The sequence below is a fragment of the Alosa pseudoharengus genome, unplaced genomic scaffold, assembly GCF_046254945.1.
Source record: "Alosa pseudoharengus isolate Yale_2024_CS ecotype anadromous, Long Island Sound unplaced genomic scaffold, YU_APseudo_1.1 YU_APseudo_1.1_scf_12, whole genome shotgun sequence".
Classification (NCBI taxonomy): Eukaryota; Metazoa; Chordata; class Actinopteri; order Clupeiformes; family Clupeidae; genus Alosa; species Alosa pseudoharengus.
The window spans coordinates 6,724,826-6,749,970 of NW_027468587.1; the positions used below are offsets into that span (position 1 = coordinate 6,724,826).

The window sequence follows — 25,145 nt, forward strand, 5'->3', positions numbered from 1 at the left end:
CTCTTCCCTTAAGTGAGGCATTGAACAGTTCAATGGCCCTGGGGACAAATGACTTTCTCAGTCTGTCAGTTGTGCAAGGCAGTGAGCGAAGTCTCCAGCTGATCAGGCTCTTCTGCTTAACAATAGTGCTGTGGAGTGGGTGACACTCATTGTCCAAGATGTTGATCAGTTTGTTCAGGGTCCTTGCAGTGAAGTGATGCACTCCAGTTCAGCTCCCACTACAGAGCCAGCTTTCCTTACCAGCCTGTCAATTCGCCCCACATCCTTATTCCTTGTGCTTCCTCCCCAGCATACTACTGCATAGAAGAGGACGCTGGCAACAACAGACTGGCACCTATAGGGCCCTAAGTCTGAAAACTAGCAAACATTCATGTCAACTTGGATGTGCCTTTTACCATCGATGTGTGCTTTCACAGATCTGCATTCCAAACAGGGGCGGAGCTACGTGGTGGCCAAGGGGGAGCACGGCCACCACTGGTCAAAGCTTGGCCACCCTGCTGGCCCCCCCAGCTCCGTTCAACGAAAAGTAAAAAAAAAAAGAAAGGAAAAAAGATTGCTGCCGTTTTCGACGGCACTTTGCCAACACTTTGCAAAGCAGGGACTGAACCAATTACTGCACTCTATCTACGACCATTGGCCAGTCAGGAAGTGTAGCCTACAGTTCTGATCAAATCTTGAGTAGGCCTAGTGCAGCAGCAGCAGCAGCTGGACCCACCTGGCCCCCCCTATAAAATAATCCTGGCTACGCCCCTGCAATGGATACATGCCTATTTATGAAGTTTACTTTGTTTGGTATCAAAACTAATATGGTGGTAATATAGGCTATTTTGTAATGTCATTAAAGCGTTCAAATTGGCAATCACTTTTGATAATTAAAAGCTGGCAAAGAATTTGCCTCTAAATGGCTAAGATCTATAAATGGGTAAGCATGGTGGTGTCCAGTAAGCGACCAAACTATGGCAGCGAGCAGGGGCTTACCCAGGATTCTTTTATAGGGGGGGCCAGGTGGGTCCAGACTTTTTATTGGGGTGGCACTTGGGAATCAAAACTACTATTTGAAAACTATTCAAAAAGTTTTGAAGATTATGATAGCCTATTTTAATAATGGCAATAAATTGTGTAAAGCCAACACTGATACACAGGTCAGTTTGTTGTCCACTCCAACACATTTTTAATAAATAGGCCAATGCTATAAAAAGTACATTATGATAATGCACCTTACTTAATCAGTCTTATTGAAATTATGTTAACTCAAAGAACAATAATAAATACTACAAATATTGTATGCAGATATTTAATCTTATACTGATGGCAAAACTATTTTTCTTTCTGTTTCCACTCCAAGTACTTGGCTGTAAGTAACATGGCTCTGAATTAAGAAATTAACCCAGATCAGCCACAATTTCATGTATTAATACTTGCATTGATTTAAGTTTGATTTTTAAATAATAAAAATGCAAAAAGTGTATTATAAAAATTATTATATTTTGACATGTATCTTACCACTGCAAGCTGTCAGCTGGCTATGTGTGTGCAGGGCAGACTGTCCTGAATTTGGCAATATCATTGCCATGGTGGAGGGATTCTCTGGGGCTAAGCAAATGTGAAAAAATATGTGGTGTGTGCCTTACAGAAATAAATGCCATTTTTTTATTTAGCCCTATGAGCCCTTTTGGCCATTCTCACTATCTGTAGTTATAAACATTTATTCTGGTCATTGTAATTGCCATTTACACATGCTATATTTTTTCAGAACAGTCTAGGATACTAGCCTGGCTAACGTCAGACCTCATCTCATTGAGATGGGGTCTGGGAACTAGACTTTAATTTTCTTGTATTTGAAACATGGTTTACGAATGCCCAGAGCCGTTGATTAGGCGCTACGAGGGCAGACTGTCCTGAATCTGGCAATATAAGAACCATGGTGGAGGGGGCCTTTGGGGCTTTGCAATTTACAGACATGTGGTGTGCGCCTTACAGAGATAAATTGATTTTTTTTATTTAGTAATGAAAACATGACCTTTCTGAGCTCCATATCTATGACACAAACTGATTTTACCTGACTGAACCCTAGTTTGCGTGTTCTGTGTACACTCATGATGATTCTAAAACAACTTTTTACTGCATTGTCGAATAAATTGGGATGCAATGTGAGTCTTGAATTGGATGCCATGCAGGAATATGCTAGGATCTCAAAACCGTTATGAACATGCTTTGCCATAGAGAAACACACGATAACGTTGGATTATGAACATGCTTTGCCACCACAACACACAAAAATGTGGGGTAAGTCGAGCTATATGAAGTTATTATTTTGATGTAATTTCGTCTGTTTTATAACCCAGAAGGATGTACTTGGTGTCAAATGATAGCTCTGTGCAGGGGCGCAGGAGATGTTTTGAAAGTGAGGGGGACCAAATTGTGAACACAAACCCATAGTGAGATCAGATTTCAAGATATCGGATCGCCACCTCTGGCCCACTTTCGACCATAAACTTGCCAGAATATTAAGATAATACCATTGATTGTTTTCAAAATATTTTTTGATAAAAATGGTCAAAACTGTGAGATGAGCACAACGCCAGATCTGCCCTCAGACCAGCTTCTTGCTATGTGCAATTCTACTTTTATTTATTTATTTTAGATTTATTTTCATTTATTATTTGGGCCAATGGTAGAATACTCTAAAAGCAACATGGGATGTTGATATTTTATGAAGCCATGAATGAATCATCATGCCTATGATCCAAACATAGACTACATGATCAAATAGCCTAGTTAGGCCTATACCTAAATTGTCTGGTATAAACCAAATCAACTCTCCACTTTTTGTTTGCAGTTAATATTTATGCAACGTTAGAACATGTTGGCTTAACAAGTTACCTGTCCAGAACACACAGAACATTGCAACAGAAAGTTGACTAGCCTACTACTATTTGTTCCAACAGCATTTAAACGAAGCATTTATAAAATAAAATTAAAAAAATACTGTTACTCTAGTAACTGTACCACATTATCCCAAGCTTCAAAGAGCTCCTCACGTCTGTGACAGGCAGACGTGACACCGCTAAATTCTCAGCTTGTTTATACCCCACACTGAACGGTAAGAACGCTATAGGCCCATCACTCTGGGGTGTGGTAGCCTGCTCTCTGGGATGTATGCACCAAGGTAACTGACGTATCCAATTTGTGTCTTAAAATTATGTTTGAAATAAATGTCTTAGAACAAAAACGTTGGGTATACTGTAGACTTGTATTTTATAGTTAGGCTAGTAGCCTAGTGAAAACGAGTTGATCAGTAGGCTAGTTGAGTTTGTTATCAATAAACATAACAGCTAATGTCATGTTGAGCAGGAGACTATAGGCTACCATAAATCCTCAAATTATGCCCGGGATTGATTCTATTTATAGCCGGACATAAAGGCAGGTTCCCATATACAAGACGGGGTAACAATTGCCTATACCAACAATTGCCATCAGTCCACCAGCACTAGAAGACATTGTTTCGATTTAAGTCAATGAAATAACACCTCTTCTTAATATTTTATTATATTGTTGGTTGGATTAATAGCCTACGGTTGGCAAAGAAAAGTCGTTTTCCTACCATGGGTAACACACGTTCTCAAGCTCACTCTCTTGCCGCCCCTTTCAAGGTAATTGCCAGGCTGAAGCCTACTACATTTAAACACAATTGTTGCGCGACTCAAGGCATTCCAGCCTACGAATTTAATAAAAAGTACTAAATCATGCATGATTAAACAATAACTCAATTTAGGCTACTTGGCTACGCAAAAAGGTTTCTATTAAGCTACAGCACAACCCCTATTCAATGAATGGCTGCCTTGTCTCACAATAATCAGCGGCACTTGTTTCACTTCAGTGTCACAATCCCGACACTTTTTCAACTGCATGAAACATAACAGTGAACCATCAAATATCTACCAGATTTCAGTGGCCATCAGTCTCAACATTTAGCAATATAATCCAACAGTCCAAAAGTAAATTAAATCCCAAACCAAATGTTATGCTTTTGATAGCCTACCGGTATGCCGCTCCAAACGAAATGCATGTCTAAATGCAGGTTAGAAATGTAAAAAGCCTGCCTCGAATAGCCTACCAGCTTACCTCAAATAAAGATGCTGTGCTTTGCAAAAGACCCCAGCCACTGTGGTTAGTGATGTGATGCTGTTAATGGGGAGTTTTACATAGTTAGCACAAACCCTATAGGCTAGGTTATTATTTATTTGGCGTACCTACAGTATAAGGCTTTTTTTCCTTATCAAAAGTGAGGGGGATAACGGCCGTCTCTTAAGCACTGCAGGGGACATATCCCCCACGTCTCCCGTGCGTCCTGCGCCCTTGCTGTTATCATCTATTCGCATGGTTGATACTCCGATACGAACACATTAGGATCCCAGAATCTACACCACAAGAAAGCGGAAACGCTGCATAGAGCGAGCCATGGAGAAAGTTAGCGACGTCAATTTTGTAAATAGCCTAATAATTGTGTTGTTTTTTGTTGTTTCGAACAAAATATAGGCCTACTTATCTGACCAACACTACTTCATAGTGTACAAAGCCTAGAATCGCGCGAATTTAGTGCAATTTCTTAGTACAATTCAAAGGCTTGTAAGTAAAAGTCGTGGACAAATACGTGATTAGGTAAATAAATCATTGTTGACACGTTATGGTTAAATTATTGAAATGAGTTCGACTGTGCTATAATCCTGCTAAACATATTAGTTGATGTTGTTGGACATTAAATTGTCTAGTCTTGTCAGTCTCACATTATCAGCTATTCTTTGAGTCTGGGTAATTCATGGGACAAACTGTTATATCCTATAGGCCTACTACCGTTTTTCTGAAATATATAGCAATACAACATAGCCTATTGCATTCATTCCAAAATATTGCATTCAATCCAAAATATTGCATTCCTGCAGTGTACTAGTGCAATGCAGCTTTTAATGTCCAAAATACAGTTTTTCTTGAATATGAACTACAGATATTCCTCCAAAACTACAGTGTTGAGACTTGAAGTTGTAGAGTTGTATTTTATAGTAGGCCTATTGTAGTATTTGAATATTTACCCACAACAGTTTTACCCTTGTCTCACCAATATACATTATCTGTAAAGGTGTCCTGATATTTTATTTAGGGATGGTCCTGCAATCTTTTCTAAACATATCTTAAATTTATCCCATCTACTTATGTTTTCACAGATCCTTGCTCCTGATATCCTGATGTATAGGTCGCATTTCATTTTTTCATTATATAACTCCAACAGAACACCTACACAAAGGAGCTGTTAAAGTGGTGTCCTGCTACAAACAACAAGACAGCCAGCATGTAAACAAGGCCTTTTTTGCTATGGTATTGCTATGGTATATATGGTGGTTGCTATGCAGGTTTCTAGGGTAATTATGTTGGTTGCTATGGTGGTTGCTAGATTGGCATTTTAGTGGTGGCTTAAGGAGAAACTGTAGCTTAACCTCAGATTTTGAATAAAAAGCAGCACAGTTGTCTGAGCGCTTTCAACAACGAGGCTACTCACAACTGGATATTGACCATGCTTGGGAAAGGGCGTTACAAACAGATCGGTCTACACTTTTAACAAAATCAACAAAAAAGCGTTCAAATTTTAAAATTGGGTTCTCGACTGGATAATCGCCAGCCGCTGGTAGGATAAAAAGCATAATCCGCAAGCATTGGCACATTTTACAAAGTGACCCGGCTTTAAAAGAGTTCTGTTCTGAACTCCCAACATTCACTTTCAGACGCGCCCGCAGTATCCGTGACCGTCTTGTACATTCGGACATAAAAACTCCGTCTCCCACGACTTGGCTTCCTAGCCATCCTGAAGGCTTTTATAAATGCGGTAATTGCGCACATTGCTCTAATTCGACTAATACAAAATTCTTTTCTCATCCCCGTACAGGGAAAAGATATTCCATTTCGTCGTTTATAAATTGTAACAGCACGCATGTAGTATATTTACTAAAATGCCCATGTGGATTTGCATACCTAGGCCAAACAAAACGGCAATTAAAACTGAGAATAGCAGAGCACAAAACGGCTATATGCACTAAGAATACCACCTACGCTATTGCAAGACACTACATGCAAGCCAATCACGGTTCCCCAGCATCACTTAAATTCTGGGGCATTGAAAAAGTCTCCACACCACCTAGAGGCGGTAATGTTATTAAGAAGCTTCTATGCAGGGAGGCCTATTGGATTTACACACTGGGCACACTTGAGCCTTCTGGTCTCAATGAAGAATTGAGCCTGTTGTGTTTCCTGTAATACTAGGTTAATATATGACTTTTAGCCATTGACATAGATTGAAAAGTAGTTTTTTTTTAATTACTGGCGAGTTTTCTCATCTCCATGAAATGTCTAGCAATTAGTGTCTTCTTTCTTTTCCTTTTCTTTTGTTTCTCTTTTTGGTTCATTTAGTTATTGTTTCATTGTAAAGCTTACGTGTAAAAAAGTTTTACTTGTATTTTTCTTTTGGCTAACATACTTATTGAGTGCAGCCCTTGGAGGGAGACCCAAGATCTGCCACGCCTTCTACACCTGATTGTGATTCTTTTTTCACATAATGGGCTAGATCAGGGGTGGGCAACTAATTTCCCCAAGGGGCCACATGACAAACTGGGACTGTTGAGGAGGGCCGGACCCAAAATACCGAACTCAAGTCTGAACTCAATTCTGTTCAATTCTATTCTGTTCTTGTATAACATTAAGTAAATCATATGATTTTGTTTAGTCGTAAGAACAAATGAAAATGTGAGGGAGACAATGGAAAAACAGCAATATTTAATCTATGTCCAGTATTTAATCCTCATTCTCGAAAATCATTTTTTGACATTGACATTTTTTTCAGTTTTCAAAGACTGATATAAAAAAGTACTACAATATCTATATAATTAGGCTAGGTCATGAAAATGTGAAGGAGTCAGTACAACCTAGGCCTGTGCCACCATTTCATCAACACTCAGCAATATTTCCTCATTAAATCATTACCATCATTAAATTAACTCTATGCAGAATTAAACTACGAAAATGAGGAGCAGACAATAGTAGGCTGTCATTAGTTAATCAACATGTACAAAGAAAACTATTTTAAAAATGTAGGCTATGTTTTTGCTTTAACTTTATGCACATAACTGTGATCGGTCAACTCGCTCTGTGTGTTGAGCCGGCTGCTTCAAGCAACCTGTGGGTAGTAGTACTTATGTTAGCGAACTAGTAGTACATACTAGTTCGCTAACATAAGCTTTGCAAATAAACTCAGACATATTTTGGTTACAATTACGGGGTTATCCGATTGTAAACTGTCTATCTGCCAGTAACGTTTTGAAATGAACACTTCGTATCGCCAACGAGCAGCAGTAGGAGTTCGTTCTAACAACCTTTGCGACGCAGACAGAAGAGACACAAAACTTTAAAAGGGTTACGCCGACGTAAAGGCAACTGCATTGTGTCGACGCAGAAGCATAAATTCTATTAACCAGCACATCAGTGAGGGTGTTTACGTCGTATGAATCCACGCACAAATGTATGGGCGTACAAATAGCAGTCGCTTTCAAAAATAAAAACAACGATATTGATTTGCATGCATTATCTCTATGCTAGGCTCTTGACTATTGTTCTTTCACGGACCTTACGCGGGCCAGTCAGGGAAAGCCCACGGGCCGGGGCCGTATGTTGCCCATGTATGGGCTAGATTGTTGCTAGATTGGTGCTAGATTGTTGGGTGCTAGATTGTTGCTAGGGTAATTGAGATGGTTGCTAGGGTTGATATGGTAGTTGCTATGCTAAATATAGCGGTTGCTATGGTGGTGGTGGCTAGGTTGTTGCTAGGGTTACTGAGAAGTTTGTTATGGTGTTGCTAGGGTACATATAGTGGGTGTTATGCTAAAAAAAAGCAGTTGTTATACTGGTTGCTATATATTTCCTGAAAGCCCATAGCCTGTACATGTCAATTAATATGAATTAATACATGTCCCACCTTCCTACTTATTCTGGTATATCATAAGGCGTACATAGGTCCATATTGTAGATCGAGAAACAAATTGTCACCTGATACATTTTGGCCTACACTATTAAGGGACAGCTGAATTGACCACGTAAACCATATATTTCCTGAAAGCCCATAGCCTCTAGATGTCAATGATTATGAATTAATACATGTCCCACCTTCCTACTTATTCTGGTATATCATAAGGCGTACATAGGTCCATATTGTAGATCGAGAAACAAATTGTTCAGTATATTTTGGCCTACACTGTTAAGGGACAGCTGAATTTACCACGTAAAGCATATATTTTCTGAAAGTCTATAGCCTGTAGATGTCAATTAATATGAATTAAGACATGTCCCACATTCCTACTTACTTTGGTGCATCATATAGGCTTAAGCAATACTGCTATTTTTGCTCTTAGACTATAAAAATCCATAATCACATTAAAAACGCTAACTGTTTACAATTGTTTTTGAGAGCAAATTTCTTTTTTACTATTCTATTGTCATCCTTGTTTGAGACTTGAGTACTTCATTATCCCCTTTATGTGTCAATGTACAATGTACATTAAAGCATCTTTGATAGAAAAGGACCCTCTGATTTTTTTCCATGTTAATAATTACTTGAAAATATACAATTGTCTTTCACTTGTACTGGTTTTATATGTTCTGACCACTGACTGACTGCACCCTGATTATAATCAGCAAGGTCAAGGCTTACATTAGTCTCAGATAAGTCTGTTTTCATCCCATGCATTATATGTGCTAATGTTGTGAAGTAATTGGTGTGACCCTACAAAGGCCTGTCTGACCTATGACCTATTAACCTAGGCTTAGTAAATATGAGGGTCAAGAGCGTGCAGATTAGCTTCGGCATGTTAGCATACGCCATAGCAAGTATGGCGCCGTATGGAGCATTTGGAACCAGCTCCGTGCACGAAAGTCCGTGTTGGGCACGAGCTCTCATGTAACATCCTTGGATGACACAAAATATATGTGTGAAATGGAATCAACCCTCACATATTCACTGACTGTAGCAACCCCTACAAATTTTTTTTAATCTTTGGCTCCGCCTCCTGGCAACACACAAGCAGCTAGAGGTCTCAAATTTCTGGTTTTTACTCCCTTATCAATATATGTGTCACATGTTGGTATTAGTTGATAATAACTGGTGTAACCCTGTCAAGGCCTGTCAAACCTATGCAAATCAGGGACATCTGAACAGCATTTGTATCTTGCATACCTCCTAGACTGATTACATTTTGCAATTGACATCTGTATATGACACAAAGTGTGAAGTGTGTGAAGTAAAATCGGATCTCACATATTGACAGACTCTATAGCGCCCCCTAGAAATCCAATATTTCCTATATTTGGCTCCACCTCCTGGCAACACACAAGCCATTAGATGTCCCAAATTTGTCAAACTAGTTTGTTATCATCCCGTGTATCAAAATATGTGCCACATGTTGGTACTATCTTGAATTAACTGGTGTAATCCTATCAAGGCCTGTCTGACCTATGCAAATTATGACCATCTAAACCTAGGGTTAGCATTTCTAACTTGCAAACCTTATAAACAGACTAAATTTGGCATGTGACATCTATCTATGACATAAAATATATGAGATAAGTAAAATCATACCTCACACATTTACAGACTCTATAGACTCAGAATAGACAGCCAGTGTCTGTTTACATTAACCCTATGGAGTAGACTGTATTTAAAAAAAAATATTGAAACATTTTTAAAACGCTGTCGCCGGCGTTTTTTTTTTTACTGCAGCTCAGAGCGTCTTTTTTAAGTTGAAAAAAGTTAAACTTCTAAGAAAAAAGCTCCCTATATTTGACAGCTGACCAATTACAAGCTGAGTAATGAGACGTTTCTAACCAGCAGAAATGGAGATTGTAGCAGTGGAGTAACACCATATTCATTTACGGAGTTAAACTGGACATGTCCCAAATTTTCTGGTCAGCGTGTCTTTATTGCAGTCGCTTGAACATCTAGCAGGTTAGCTAACATTAACTCTTAATTAGCACACATTGTTATGGCAGCAAAAGACTCTCTCAATTGCTTTTTGCTGCCAGTGGTTTTTCTAATCAAAATAACGCCCAGGCCAACTTTTTTGTCAAAAAAAGCCTAGTCTGAACATAGCCTAAGAGATTACTTCCTGTTTGGTGACTTTGCTACTGATTTCGGTTGGTTGTCACTGGTGCTTTCAAAAATGTAAGTGCCATGTAGATAACTTGATGAGGCTTGATCTGACGATCAACTTTACAAATTTTGGTGGATGCAGGCTAAAAAGCCCAGGGTTCTCAAGTTTTTACTCGTTAATAATAAGCCAATTTTCATTCATTGTTGACATGGTCCATGGAGGCTCAGACGGGTGTCCCGGGACCTGATGAACACGGCGCTAAAAAGCACAAACGAGTGCGAAAGTTGCAGCCGTGACGACAGGGAAAGTGCAGGCAGCCACGAGAGTGATTGGTCCTGTAAAATGAACGTTGCTGATGTCTGGGTTACACAAAGCTATAATGACACAATCATTATGTTTTCTTAATGACCGACAGTTTAGTTTAGTTTAGTTTATAGATAAGAAATAATTTTGCCTTAAAGTAGGATAGGCCAAACGTTTGTGAAAAGGCTTGATTTACACACCCTGTAAAGCAGTGGTCACCAACCTTTTTGAGCCCAAGATCCCTAACCTCGCCCTGAACAAAGGCAAGATCTACCTTGAAGCGTCAAAAGAAAATCAAAGCTAAAATACTTCCAATTTAAGGCCTTTTATTTAGGCAAATGTATCAGGTCAAAAATATCACATCCTCCACCCCTTATACAGGTGTCAATGAGATAACGAAAGAACACTTTAACATGGTCTTTACTTACATGATTTTGGTTTTGATTTTCTAATTGGAGTAAGTGTTTGTGACAATACGTCATGACAAATTTGATGTTTGATCTCTGTTTTGGTATGAAGCATCTTTCACGTAATTAATGCGTAGGGGAGACCGGGGTTGGTTGTCACAATTTTTACTCATGCATGAATTGCTCATCTTAAAAAAACTCTTTCAGCAGTAATTCCTACATGAAATGAAAGCTTGGGGTCTTGGCTTTAAATGTGTAACATTTTATTTTTTAGAATGTATTGTAACAGGGAGCAATTAACCATCAAAGACACTCTGACACAATGTGACAATCAACCCCATCACGGGGTTGGTTGTCACAGGGTATGGGGTTGGTTGTCCCTATAGAGTTTCAATGGGATTTCAGTGATAAAATGGGATCTTAAAAAATTATGTGTAACTTTTTAGTTTTTTAAGCTAGAAATTGCAAATAAGTTTTAATATGAATACCACCCCTATGATAGTTGTCATCAATGCTCCTTATGTTTAAACAATGGGATTAAAGGAGGTGATCAGTTACCTGAATTGTCTACTGTGTTGAGAAATAAAATGAAATCATTTTCAGTGCTAAAACCTCTTTATTAGTATGTAAGTTGCAAACAAAGTTGTAAACACAGTGACAACTGTGTCACAGTGACAACAAACACATGTGACAACCAACCCCACAAGCTATGTGACAACCATCCGCAACTGACCTCTTGACAAAGATGTTAACCTAGCAGCCAAATGGCTTTAACTTGATAGCTAAAATATGACTCAAAATAAAGCTACTACCTTTGGCTTTTTACTGAGTGTTTTGTTTTTGAACTACTAATATCCTACAAGCTCTCAATACTAAAACAACACCAACATGAAAATTTACTCTGACCCATGAAATGTAAAAATTGTCTCCTCACCTCAATGCTGTGTGTCTACTCGGCAAAATTCCTAGTGCAAATGAGTAAGCTATCAAAGGGTAACAGTTTGATATCAAAATTTTACCACAGCGCCACCTAGTGTGCCTGGAATAAGCAATGTGACAACCAACCCGTGAGACAACCAGCGCCGGTCTCCCCTACTTTGTGTGCGGCCGCAAACAGACATTCCAAACAAGCAGACACAAAAGTTTCAAGAGTGGGGGATGGAGTAGAAGATGGAGACAAATTTATTAATATGATTTATTTTTCGCAGCATGGATGTACAGGACTATGCGGTCATATTTTGTACCGATATGCGGTACATCTAGTTTCAAAACCCAATGTGGCCCTTGAGCCAAAAAGTTTGCCCACCCTTTTCCTAGGCCCTAACTGCTCCCCGAACGCCGCTGTTGTTGCAGGCAGCTCACTGCGCCAGGATTAGTGTGTGCTTCACCTCACTGCGTGTTCACTGTGTGCTGAGTGTGTTTCACTAATTCACGGATTGGGATAAATGCAGAGACCAAATTTCCCTCACGGGATCAAAAGAGTATATATACGTTTGACACCATGCATGCCTAGGCTACTGCTTACAGTTTGAAACAACCTGTTGTATGTTTTACCATACAATTTAGTGTATGTTTTGGGCCACAGTCTGGAAGGTCGTTGCAAGTGGTAATGTGTTGGCATGAACGGCATGTAACCTCTCAACTCAAAACATTTTTGAACATTCAAATTACTGACTTGATGTTGAAAGACTGGCAGTTTTGTTGTGTAATCTCCTCAAGTCTACTTTTCTCAAGAACATACAGTACTGGCTCTACCAGTACGGCTCTCTCTTACTGGTGTGTCATCTGTTAGCTGCGAGGCACCACTGAACTCAAAGTCACTTCACAGAAAGGAATACATCTGAGGCCTGGCAGTAGTAAAGAGATGTACTTGGATGGAAATGCACAGGAGTCAGATTGGATTTGAAGATGCGTGACTGTCGATGGTCAGCCGACTGGAAACCAGTTCTTTGTCTTTCTATTACATGCATTCTGCAATGGCAACATGTTGTACTGTCGTGGCACTCTTTGCTGAGTCTCGTTTGTGTAATAGACAGGGCCGTATTCCTGTGAACACTCACCAGACCTTGTTGCGGATGGATGGAACATTAACATCTGTCTCGCTTAAAACAACAATGAGTAGATTTAGTCTTTGAACTTCTGTACAACTTCTTGCACAGGCCATGGTTATTTCCAAACTATACTATTGCAATGCATTGTTAGTTGGCCTACCTGCGTGTGTACACTGTTAGACATTTCAGCAATTTCTACAGTACTTTACTTCATATCACACAGTAAAATACTTTAAATGATTATTTCAGTAACTTACTGTATGTATGGGGAATTTTGTGTAATAAGTGTGGTAAGTCACCAGGTTTTTTAAAATTACTGTAAGTTACCATTTTAAAAAAAAATGCAGTAGCCTACGTCACCTGCGACCCCAAGCAAGTGCCCTTCATCTCAAAGGATGCTATTTCGCCACTTGATTGAGAGCGCTGCACCATGGACACTTGGACTGGTTGAGCACTGGACAAAAAGGTATGTACCTTAACAAAACAGCCACATGAAAACCTTCTCCACCAGGTCTTCTTTTCATTTTAGTTTTTGTTAAAATAGCAACCGATATAATATAGCACTACCATAAACTTTCTGCGAACACACCTGCTAACATTCATACAGCTTAGCCATCTACCGTTATAGCCAATGTATGATAGATTCTACGGTGACTAGTTCAGACAACCCCGTTTTTGATAGCCTGTCCTGCCCTGAAACCTAGTTTTATATTCCCGGTTCCCGATGTTTTATTAAAATTGGCAACTGCTCTGGCTATTGAGTTTAGCTGCTAGCATGCTAGGTGTTTGTCATAGTAACGTTAGCTAACGCTAGCTTTAGGCTACCCCATTTCAGTGATTGGTAGCACCAGAATGCCAATGGGCTTTGTGGTTTTGTGTGTTTATTTTGTTTCATATTTAGTCTTTATCAAAGTAAGTGGTTTGGACTGGATAGCGCCGAATGGTTTACAGGGTTGCATGTGAAGTTACCCAGCAGTTAGCTCTAGGTGCCAGCTTGCAGGAGGGCGCGATCTAGGTAACGTTATAATAATCATCTCTGTGTTGTCTACATTAAAGCCCATGTCTTTGCTTACAAGTGTTTAGCCTTGCTTCATATTTATTTTCAATGAAAGTTCGAGTAGTTGATAGGGCAAAGGTGTTAGGTCAGAGTAGCTAGCTAGCTGCATGGTTTTAGGCGGGCGGGATATTGTTGGACATGTCTGCATAGCTGAATTTTCCCACAAAATGTATCCATCTTTCTGAGTTTCGGGAGAAGTGGGTGTGGCATTAGGCTTGTGCCCGGGAAAGTAGACCAACGCAACACAGAATATTACCGCAGTGCAGAAGATTAGTCTCGTTAGACGTGTATGGTTTTGCGTGCATGGGCTAACCTTGTAAGTTATTCGAATAGTTTTAATCAGCTTTCGTGTCATTTGCAAATGTAGTGTGGTTCAGTGTTGCGCGGTCTGCCCGAAATTAAGCGGTCGCCCGCGGATGACCGCGGTCACCCACGGTTATGAGTCATAAACAAAATATTTTAATGATATTCGGGTCATTTGCGGGCGGGTCAGTTAAAATTAATTAAATATATATTTTCTACAAATAGGCCTACTTAAAATATCACGAGAAAGCTAGCATCAATACAGTAAAGCATCAATACAGTAAAGTCAACAGTAAAGAAGCAAGACGCGAGTTAAAATAATAAAGACACCCCTTCAGGAAAAGCGATATAGGCTATGGTTATGGTCTAGGCCTACTTCTTGCGAAGCCATTTAAAAGTATGACAGCCAAAACGGGACAGCCATATCTACCGGTATGTATAGGTTCGCGCATGCATAAAAGTTACCTTAGTTCATTGTGTTTGTGACTTTAAACAGTGGATGTGCTTTAGTAAAGCTTTGTGTTTCATTCAGCATTATAAACCAGTTCTTACGCTAACGTTTTGACCAGCAATGTATCTCTCTTGCCTACCTCGCCTCACCATTTCTGTTTTCGAAAGAAAGATGTATGTCCATGGCCTTCAAATCTTATCCTAGTGTTCTTATCCTTTGTGCGTTGCGTGCGTGCTTGCGCTCTTATTCTCATTCTTTCTCCTGCGCAAACATTATATGTCCTGCATGCTTACTGCGTGTAGTTCTACTGCATCAAGTTTCGTAAATAAATTAGTTTGTTTTTACAGAAATGGCCTACTGTCACACTGCATGCAGCCTATAACCAAAAGCACACATTTTGTAAATAAGCGGGTCGGATCGCGGGTCGGGTATAATTTTGTCCTAATTAATATTCGCGGTCCGAGTTGCGGTCGGGTTGATTAAAATATCGGGCGACCGCGGGCCGCTTGTGACCAAACCCGCGCAACACTGGTGTGGTTACAAAATGTATTATTGCAAGATTTGTCCTCATCAAACGGTGAACTTGAAAACGTTTTTTTTCCACGCAAAAACCCATCGAAATTTGGCCAACTTCAGATTTCGGTGTGGCATAGAACAGTGCCCTGGTAATTTCAGAACATGTTCTGCCTTGAGATCGCACATGCATAGAAATCACATTCCTAACGAATCCCCACAAAACGTAGCGCTTCAACACCGAGACTCTATCAGATGCAATGTTCAGGGATGCGATTATGTGTCGAACAACTTTGCGTCCTTGTGCGCTCATTTGAGATTGCATATAAGAAATGGCAAAAACGTCAAGTGTCCCTATGAAGGTTGCTCAAAACAGTTCCGAGTAAGACAATCCTTTGGAACTCACATATCTAGAAAACATAGACAGTCAAGAGTAACACAACCCTCACATGAACAGCCACACATTGAGGTTACTGACGCTACAGATGAGCCATCAATAGATGGAATGGATACGGACTCTGGAAAAGAGGCAGATACATTTGTAATGAATTTGGCTTTGTTTTATTTAAAAATGCAGGCCAAATTACTTTTGCCAGCTACAACAATACAGTGCATTATTGATGAGTTTCAGGAGGTTCACAGCAGTGGAATGAAACATATACTTGAAAAGCTGAAACAAAAGTTAACAGAGTTGCACATCCCCAATGAAGAGATACACAAGCTAGTCAGGGAACTTGAGCAAGAGGATCTTTTATCTATTTATAATGAAGGTGCTTTAAGATCAGACAGAACAAGACAAACATACTTCAAAGAAAATTTTGATTATGTTGCACCTGCCCAGATGTACCTGGGAAATAGCAAAGGGAAGGAACGCTTTTGTCAATATGTCCCGCTGAAGGAAACACTTTCTGCTTTGTTTAGGCAGTCTACTGTTAGGGATCAGTATTTACAATCAAAATCAAATGTCCGGCTGGATATGGTTTTGAATGATGTTAGTGATGGTAAAAATGTCCAAAAAAATGCTTTAATGCAGGAATCTCCCTCTTCAGTCTCTATTATCCTTTACCAGGATTCTATTATCCTTTACCAGGATTCATTTGAAGTTGCAAACCCACTTGGCTCTGGCAAAAAGAAACACAAAATTATGGCCATTTACATGACAATTGGAGAAATATTGCCTCACAATCGTTCAACTGTTGACCCAACACAGCTTGTGTTACTTTGCAGGGAGGAAGACTTCAAAGATTTTGGTGAGAAGAAAGTGTTTGCTCGCCTCATTGAAGATCTGAAAGACCTGGAGGAAACAGGGTTTCCGTCTGTTGATGGTAAGTACCTTAAGGCTTCACTTGTTGCAATGTGTGGCGATAATCTAGGTTCTCACTGCATTGGTGGCTTTACAGAAAATTTCAGTAGTAGCCATCACTTTTGCAGGTACTGCTTGATTGACAGGCACACATTTCAGCAATCACCCCTAGCACTTGGCCTATGTAGAACACCGACAAACTATAATCAGAGTGTTCAGCAACTGACTTCTGACACTGATTTGATAAATGGGATTAAAAGGGATTCAATTTTTAACTCCCTGAGGTCTTTCCATGTCTCCACCGGTCTTCCTCCGTGTCTTGGGCATGACCTCTTTGAGGGAGTTGTGGCAAATGATTTGGCCCTCTACATTGAATATTTGGTTAAATCTGAAAAGCATTTCACCTATGATCAGATAAACCGGGCAATCTTACAAACAAAACTTCTAGGGAATGATTCACACAATCAACCGTGTCCGTTGAAGCTAAATGCTAAAAAGCTCAGTGGCTCAGCAGTGCAAAATTGGTGTTTACTACGGCTTTTACCAATCTATGTTGGTAGGTGGATCAAGGATCCTATTGAAAGTGAGGTTTGGCAGTTGTGCCTTAAACTGAAGGAAATCACAGAATTCATTTGTGCACCCAAAATTTATCTTAATGAGGTTGCATATCTGAAAGTGTTGTTAGAGGAATATGTAGTCTTGCGCAAAACTCTGTTCCCTGACCACACCCTAAAACCAAAGCATCACTACTTGTTGCATTATCCGGACCTTATCTTGAAATTTGGACCACTTATACGTGTTTGGACACTGAGATTTGAAAGCAAGCATTCCTATTTTAAGCAGTGTGCCCGGAAACTTCACAATTTCTTAAACTTAAGTAAAACGTTAGCTGAACGACACCAGCTACTTCAGTCATACCTCAGCAGTGGTCAGTTATTTCCTCCGCTCATCCAGGTTGGAGGCGAAGCAACTGAAATTGATGAACTATCATACAACAGTGAAATTCAGAGTGTGTTAGAAGCATCAGACATCGATAAAAGCAAAACTTCTGAGGTATCTGCAGTGACATATAAAGGGACTAAATACACCAAAGGCCTCATTGTTGTTCTGGAGCACACTGGTGACACTATAATCTTTGGTAAAATATCCCTCATATTCATAGATGAGGAACAGGTGCACTTTGTTGTGTTGGTGCATGACTCAGTATTCCTAATTGATCATGGTGTTCACCGCATATTTCAGTCACACAACAAATATTTGTGTGTAAATGCAGATAGTCTGCAGGACTATTATCCACTGCCAGTTTACAATACCTTGGACCTCCCTGTTGTTTCTTTGCATCATTCAGTGTGTTCTTCATTCTAGATATGGAAGCTGAATGCATTCAAGAGATTAAAAAAATCCTTCCAGATCTGGATGATGAGCGTTTAAACATGCTGATTGAACATTTAACATCTGTAGTGGGAGTGCGGAAGAAAAGCCACCTGACTGTGGTAGAGAAAGAGGACCTGCAGAATCATTTAACGCCTGTAGAGTATCGCTTATTCATGAGAGCTTTCCAACAAAAGGGTGAGAAAATGCATGTAAACCAACATGTTTGTTAAATGTTCCTTAAATATTGTGTTTTTTAATGTCAAAAGGTTAAAATGAAATGAGTTATGTTTCAAGATATTGCCATGTTAAACGTTCAAAGGACATTTTATGTCAAATCAACCAATGACACACGCACAGGTATCAGACCAAAATTCTCCCAGATATAGCCAGTCCATATATCAACTTAGACTTGTGCTTTATATACTGGTACACTAATAGGTATATTATGTGACAATACAAACCTTTTTGTCCAGATGATCTTGCAAGGTAATAGCATCCTCTCATTTTTAGTAAAAAAATAATAATTTGAGTTTTTCAACCATGTTTATGCCTTTGAAGCAGTACACAAATAAATATCCCCTTCTTTTTTAAAACCAAAGTGTGTGGGGTTTCCCCGAAATCAGTTGTTTTGACATAAAATGACCGTTTTTAGAATTGTAATGTCCATTGATAGAATATATAGATTGATTGTGATGGAGCAATCTTTAGAAATATTGTTTTGCTGTAATATCCAAAAGGTGTTTTGGGGGGGGGGGGGGGGGGGGGGTCTGTCAATGTTTCCTCCACCAGTCTTCAAATTACAAAATGAGAGAAAAATGAACATTTTCACGGGACAACAACTGTGTGTGTGGGGGGGGGGGGGGGGTATTGGGTCGGTCAGGTTATTTTTAAGGATGGCCTAAATGGACGTAAATGTGGTTTGTACATACTGTAAATAATCAAAACCAATAGTTCAGTATATATTGTGTTTTGAAATGTTCAAATTAAATTAGTTATGTTTTAAGATATTGTTATGTTAGATGTTCAGGGGACCATTCATGTCAAATCAACCAGTGACACACACACAGGTATCACACCAATATTAGATTAGATTAGATTCAACTTTATTGTCATTGTGCAGAGTAGTGTATGACATCTTGTAATGTCAGCTGTGACATTTATGGTGCAGCTTCCGTAAATTGCGCTTGTGGGAAAATGTAGCTTTAACAAAACATTAATAATTGACCTGTCGTTAAGTGCCACCCTTAGAACGCAGATGAGCCAATGACAGTCCAGCCTCAACAGACTCGGACATCAGCTCGAACAACTCCATAGGAAACAACAGGGAGGAGGCATAAAATGACAAATCAATGGTTATTTATGGAGTTTATTTCCTCAAAAAACCCCGACGGATAACCATGGTCAAACGTTGTGCATGGGGAACGTGTAATACCGATAGCCGGTACCCCGAGTGGCTAGTAAATGAGGGTATTTCATCAACAGTAGCCTACAGGACGCCTCTCGCATTTGCAACAGCTCGACGTAATGTAGGCTACTAAGCCAACAACGTGGGCACAGTAACCAGGTTCCCTGTTAAATCCCAAGATGAAAATGCTCATTAGCCAACTACTATATTCTTACTACATCGAATGTTAATATAGCCTAACACTCAGTCTCAATCTTCAACTAGCTAGCTAGCATTAACGTCAGTGTTTTTTGCACGGTGATCTGGCTACTCGCCTCCACTTTAAGCTTGTCACCTTGTATACGTTTTAAAAGTTTTGAATATACCCCTCCATATCATAATTAAGCCCCTTTTGATTGCTTCTGGAGGAAATTAAATCATTTATCAACCAAAACGTCCTTAAAGCCTGCTTTGATAGACTGTCAGCTGCCATTCTCCATAATGTATTTCTAATCAAGTCTGGTGTGTTTGTCCGAGTTTCACACGGTAACAATGGGGGGCGGGGCTTAGCGACAGGTCAATTGTTGAAGGATTGTTGTCCACTTACCCACTTATCATCGTGACCATGTTGCGCAAATTAGTTCAGAACTGCTGCATTCAAGTTAACTCTGCTAAGGTATTGTCACAACATAGTAAATTGGGAAGACTAAAGTAAGTTAAGTTAAAGGTGCTCTAAGCGATGCCATGCGTTTTTTAGGCTAAAACATTTTATGTCACTTACTGCAAACATCACCTAACCAACGGCTAGCTGTCTGTGTCCTGAATACACTGTAAAAATATGCGATCTCTGTGGACAGCCCAGGCTCCAAAAACGGCAACAAAAACAACCTGGGCAAACCTAGCCCATAAAAACATAACAAACTGTTCCAGCAAATCACAGACGAGATGCGCATTTAGGAGAGTTTCAATTGCACGAGAACAGCACGGGAGGGAGGAGGAGGAAGTAGCGAGCTAGCTCTCTGTTTTGTTTTAAAGTCAACAGAAGTGACGTTACCCAGCATCGCTTAGAGCGCCTTTAAGCAATCAAGCCATATCTCTAATCTAACGTTAGAATACTGTTTGGATGTCAAGCTTAGCATGCTTAGTCAATTAGTTTAGCTGCTTGTCAATTTTGACTAGGCTACTTGTGCAGGTTGACCAAGAAGGAAAATGTCTCGGGCGAGTGTTTATATCTGTAGTGTTAATTTAGTGATAAATGACCTTGCCTATTTGTAATGACAGTAGCAGACTTGTACTTTACATACTGGTACACTGATTGATATATTATGTGACAATAGAAAACGTTTTGTCTAGATGATCTTGCAGGGTAGCATCTTCTCTTATATAGTAAAAAAAGAAGAATTTCAGTTTTTCAACCATGTTTAGACCTTTGAAGCACAAATAAATATCCCCTTCTATTTTTAAACCAAAGTGTGTGGGGTTTCCCCAAAATCAGTTGTTTTGACATAAAATGACCCTTAGAATTGATTTGTTATGTCCATTGATAGAATATATAGATTGATTGTGATGGAGCCATCCTTAGAAATATTCTTTTGCTGTAATATTCAAATTTCAAAAGAAAAGAGAAAAATGACCTTATTCACGGAACAAAAACTGTGTGTGTGTGGTGGGGGAGGGGTAGTACGTGTGTAAATAATGAAAACCGTTACAGTATATATTGTGTTTATTTTGTCTTCAGAGGGAAATGGTACAGCCAGTGTCCCAGACGAACCAACGCAGTCCCTGTCGTTACTGGACACATCTCTGACAGAGGAACATCGCCACACACCTCCTCGCACGGCCACCACCTCCACTTTGATACAGAATCAGAATGCATGGGTTCAGAACTTTGCTATTCCTTGGGACAAGATGCCAGCCAGACTGTCACGCAGCATATCAAGAGGGAAGAGGGCTGATCCTGCTGATAGAAGATCCATGATCAGAACAGTGGTGGGTGCCATGCAAGAACATTGTGCCAATCCTAACAGGACTGCCTGTGTTGAAATGGCAAAAATGATTGTCTCAAAGCATCCCTTGACCTTTGCTGACACATCAGTAGATGGAGAACAGCTCGGTACTGGGTACCATTCGCTTGTTAATCAGTTGAAAACCAGAATTGAACATGTGAATCGCAATAACACCGTTGATCGCATACGGAAACCGAGGACGAGGGACGGTGAGGATCCGGGCACCTCCACCAAAACTGTCCGATGCAAGGCAGACAGTTATGGGTTGCATTAACTGGCAGCCAAAATTACTTCCGGATGGAGAGTCTGCGGAATCCTTGGAGCAGAGGAGACACAATTTGACCACCATATTCCAGTCCGTTGGGCCCAGGGCTGTTGAAATGCCAGAAGTTGACATATCAATGTCTCTAACATACATCTACCAACGACATATGATTAACGCATGCCCCCCTCCTACAATGTCTGAGATGAAAGACCAGTGGCCTTTCCTTTTCACCAAGCGAGGAGTTTGCGAACATTTCAAGACTCTGACAGGCATCGATATAACTACTCGTCTTGGAGAAGCACTTATGACTAAGGGAAAACGGATCATTAATTACTTTCAAGAACAGCACGACAATAGCATTCAGAGTCTGCTACGGGGGATGGAGACGTCAAACAACAACCAGACGGCTATTGGAGCAGTGCTCCTAATGATGAAGCACTTCAACGAAAAGGAGGAGTCCATCTTCGTGTTAGCAGATGTAAGTACAGAAACAATATATTCCATTTGATTTAATACAAATAGGCTGCAAGCTAGGAATATTTTCATGACCTAGAGGAAGGTAGGACATGTATCAATGCATGTTTAATCACATCTAGAGAACATAAACTTTTAGAAAATGTATGGTTTGAGTGGTTTAATTAGCTTTCTATTAATAAAAGAGGCCAAAATGTATATGCTGTCCACTTGATTTTCATTGTAAGGCCCTCTAGCTCGCAGCCTAATATAATATATATTATGGCTAAATGAAGATCAACTTTTAAAAATGTAGACCAATTATTGGCAAATGAAAGAAGTCACTCTTAGTGTAACCCTGTGCTTTATTTTTTAAGACATTTGCAACGGCAACTTCAATTGAGAATGACATGGACCTTCCTATCACACCTCGACTGATCATGCTTGGTAAGAGATGGTTCAGAACTTAGAGAGAAGTTTTTACTGTACAAGGACTGAAATATTTTTCTTTAAAGTGTGTATTTTTAATCTTTCAGGGAACACATTACTGACTTCCACAAAATGGATGGTGAGCATGGAGGGGAAGGTGGCCTTTGTCTTGGATGAGCACTTAAGTTTCACTGATGCCCTGTCAGTATTCTTTTCCAGCTTCTATGTTTTTAACATAGAGTACCAGGAACCTGCCTGTGCAACCCTGGAATTGATACAACGGTAAGTAAATATGGTGACACTTTATTTTACGGGGCCCTTGTTCTATCTAGTGTATCTACACACTAAATGCTGTGTAACAATATGTAATATCATAATATCACGTACTTATGTTGTCCATACATAATGTATTTGTGTGTACCTACAGATCATTAGTACAGGTGTTATAAGAAGTGATTGTAAAAAGAAAGGTTTTGAACAACTCACTTTAGCAGTTGGTTTTTCTGCCGCCATCTTGCCAGTCAAGAAGTGAGTTGTTCAAAACCTTTCTTTTAAGTAAACTCTGAACACAATGTTCTCAATGCTCAAGTTCATGTGTTGAGACTGGTGATACTTCGAGCAAAGTTTCATGTTGTGTCGGGCCATCTTAGTACACTACAAAATAGCATCATAGTATGACCCCATCAAAACAGTAGTGCCCCCACTAGTTTGATTCACAAAAAGACCCTAGGTTGCATTTTGGCAAGAGTTACGTTTTAACAGAACATGCCACTTTTTAGGGGGAAATTAGCTTGTTTGCAGTGTGCTCCAGTGTTATTTAAGGAAATGCATACCATTCTGTTCTTTTTGCGTGTGATACTTAGTTATAAGTGTATGGGACTGTTAGAATTAAGCTCCCAGGACTACCAGAGGGAGCTATATGCTAACGGTCCCACAGACTTCCAGTGATTATGCTTAGCTGGGCTAACAGTGTTAAACAGGGCATTGCCAGCTTAGAGTGGAAAATGGTATCCTCATATCTAACTCTGGGGTAGACTGCAAATATCCGTTTTCCCAAAAAGGTATCATGTTTTTTTAACTTAACTATAACTGCTTATTTGTGATCCAGTTATCATAATTTTGCCTGTTTGGTGACATAAAGACTCTGTAAAGCACCATGAGACATGTGTAATGTTTTGGCGCTCTATAAGTGAAATTAAATTGAAAATTGAAATTATATTGTAGCATGTCCCAAAGGGGATGTGAAAGCTTCACCTTCATCATATTGATTACGTATCTAATGTTTTTTTTGTTTTTTTTATCTACTCTCATCTTGTCCAGATTCTTTGTGAGAATTAATCCCGAGGATGGAACTAAGTGTACAACAAAAACAGGAGTGAGCCGAAAAACAGGACAGTTGGTGAAGAGAAAGGCCTTACCAATCAACAACAGAGTGGCGTCATTTGTGTCTAGGCTGACCCAATTTGAGTGGCAGCACTCAAACTAGGTGTGAATGTCACATTAGGGTAACACATATTTTTCTGGTAGACTGTTTTATAGTTTCTGGAGGGTTTGGCCCAAGGTTTTGGAGCTGATTTTTTTATTGTTGGTGCACTCAGGCTAGTCCTGCCCAGATGAAGAAGCGGGTCAGTGGAGGTTAGTGGAGTCTATGGCTGGTTAAATCTCTCGGCTGAATGCCATGGCCATTGGCCGAACGTAGCTGACCCCACACTTATCGCCATGGCCACAGGGCTCAAGGGGTTCCTGCTTTTCAAGCAAACAGCCAAAAGAACGACCAAGACAACTCACAAATGCCATTTGAATGCAACATCTTGCAGAACTATATACACTATATTTAAAAGTGGCACTTTTTGTCTGTTTTTCTAGATTTTTGTTGCTGTTGTTATTTTGTTAAATACTTGACTGTCAGATAGTTATGTAAGATAAATCAGATTTTACCAAAAATACTTGCAGACCACCAAAACATCCTCCATCCTCCATGTGAGACCACACAAAAAAAACACACAAACCACACAGAAAAACACACATCCAGACACACAAACGTCTCCCCATATCCTTTTGTGCCCATGTGTACTCACAACAAAATACATACAAAAACAAATGTCCCCTTTGTTTGCCTGGTTCCTTGTTTGAGTGCAAATGGCAAAATGAAATGTGAATTGAAATGTATACTTTGAGTTAAATAAACTTGTCTATATTTTTCAATGTTTGGCTGTGTACATTTTATTAGCAGCAGACTACTTCTGTATAATACAGTTAAACAGGTAAATAAATAAAATGTTATAATATGCCAAATCCCATAACCATAATAAGCAGTAATAGTGTCTACAGTACTGTTACTGTACAATTGAGATACAGTAGTGGTACTGTAAACCTGAATTACAGTAACTCCAATGCAGTACTGTTTATCTGGAGGTTTACAGTACTGTTACTGTACAATGAGATACAGTAGTGGTACTGTAAATCTGAATTACAGTAACTTACTGGCAAAAGTGCTGCCAGTTAGTTACTGTAAAATGGCACTGAAATGTCTAACAGTGTAGTGAGACTACAGAGAATGCAGAATGCTGCAGCACACCTGGTATGTTCAGTAATCAGCCAAAGAAGACACATGTAACTTAGTGAATAATGTATCATAAATAAATAAATGTTCTTCATTAAA

At 39.6% G+C, this 25,145-nt stretch overlaps 1 pseudogene; it reads left to right on the top strand.

Annotated features, from left to right (window-relative positions):
• Positions 1-928: 928 nt before the first annotated feature.
• On the top strand, positions 929-23,969 carry LOC143118588 (uncharacterized; annotated as a pseudogene).
• Positions 23,970-25,145: the final 1,176 nt, after the last annotated feature.